Genomic DNA, 1,890 nt, shown 5'->3' on the forward strand with positions numbered 1-1,890 from the left:
GAGAGGGACAGAGACCAGGACAGCGGGGAATATATGCACAGAGAGGGACAAGGAGTGGGACACAAGATTGCAGAGAGAGGTACAGGGAAGCGGAAAGAATGACAGAGAGAAAACGAGGCCAGTGGGGAGCAGGTCAGAGAGCTGGAGAAAGACAAAATACTGCTGGGGAGCAGCACAGGAGGAGAGAGCCAAAAGAGATGAATGGGAAGCAGGGCAGTGGGATGCAGACAGCAAAAATAATGATCCACAACAAGACAGAGGGACAGAGAAGTAAGGGAGAGGGAACAGGACAGAGGAATGGAAGGAAAAAGCACTGATGAGCAACAGGACGAAGGGATGTAGAGAAAAGGGAGGAGGGGAAAGGAAGGAGGGAGAGAGAAAAAAAGATGGGAATAGAGCATGGAACATGGAAAGACCAAAAGCTGGATAAGGAACAGGACAGACGGACTGAGGGTGGTGGGGAGAGGGGAACCAGATGTACATTAAGACAAGAGATGGAGAAGGGGAAAAAAAAACCAGTGATGGGCTGCTGGACAGAGACAGACGAAGAAAAAGTAGGGCCAGAGTATGGAAGAGAGAAAGGAAAAAAGGGACAGCTGGCTGTATAGGGGGTTATAACTATAAACAATGAGACAGGCAGCAGGACAGAGGCATAAAGGCAGAATAACCAGGGAGAGGAAGCAGGACAGATGGTGAGGGGAAAAAAGAAGGGCCAGGGAGCAGGACTGAGAGATGGAGAAAGCAGCATTTCGGGCAGAGGGATAGAGAGAAGAAAGCACAGGCTGGAAGAAGGACAGGGCAGGGGGGAACAATGGATACAGATTAAGACAGAGTGACAGAACCCAGACAGACAGCAAGAGAAAGAAAAAAACAGTGACAAGCAGCAGGCCAGAGAGGGGGGCAGGGGGAAGGAGAGAGGGATACAGAAGACAAGTGAGGGACAGGGATCAAGAAAATGGGATATAGAGAAAAAAAGGAGGGATGGAGAGCAGGAAACTGGGATGGAGAACAAGTGAGAGCAACAGGGATAATGACGGGGAGATGGAGCCAGAGGAAGAACAGGGACCAAGAGCAGGACAGAGAAATGGAAAAGGAAAATTAGGGATGGGGAGCAGGACAGATGGGTCCTGGAGAGACAAGGGACCCAAGTATAATGACAGAGAAAGAGGGAGGAAGGAAGGGAAGGACGGATGGCAAGCAGCACAGCAGGATGCAAAAAGAGAGGAATGGGCAGCAGAGCAGATAAATGGAGAAAGAAAATAGTGGTGGAGAGCTGGTGAGAGAACTAGAAAGAAAAATAAGACAATGGAGAAGACTGAGGAGCAGAAAGAGAAAGGAAGGTAGAAGGATAAGGTCAGAAAGGTAGAAAAATCAAGAAAAATACTAAGGACGAGAAGCCCTGCAAAGAGATGGCACAAGAAAACATAGGGCCAGTGAGAAGGACAGAGGGATAGAGAGATGGGGAAGGAAAGGAGAGGAGGGAGAAAGGAGGAAGGAGGACAGGGGCAGGGTGCAGAACACACAGACAGAGAGAGAAAGAGGACAGGGAACAGCACAAAGGGATTGAGAAAGAAAGAAAGGGTTAGATCTGTACAAAGAGACCAAGAAGGAAAAATTAAAAAAACAGCAATGGGCTAGAGGACAGAGGCAGAGGAAGATAAACGGCCAGGTAGCAAGAAAGAGGAGGAGAGAAAGGGAAAAAGTCAGAGCTGGTTGGACAGGGAGGTATAGCAACAAATGACCAGACAGGCAGTAGGACAGGGAAATAAAGACAGAAAAAACAGGGACAGGAAGCAGAACAGAGGGACAGTGAGAGGAAACAAGGGGCAGGGAGCAAGACAGAGGTGGAGAAAGAAGCATTGGGGCAGAAGGATAGAAAGAGAAAAGAGA

The sequence above is a fragment of the Haliaeetus leucocephalus genome, unplaced genomic scaffold (genome assembly GCF_000737465.1).
Source record: "Haliaeetus leucocephalus isolate CR32 unplaced genomic scaffold, Haliaeetus_leucocephalus-4.0 Scaffold236, whole genome shotgun sequence".
Taxonomy (NCBI): domain Eukaryota; kingdom Metazoa; phylum Chordata; class Aves; order Accipitriformes; family Accipitridae; genus Haliaeetus; species Haliaeetus leucocephalus.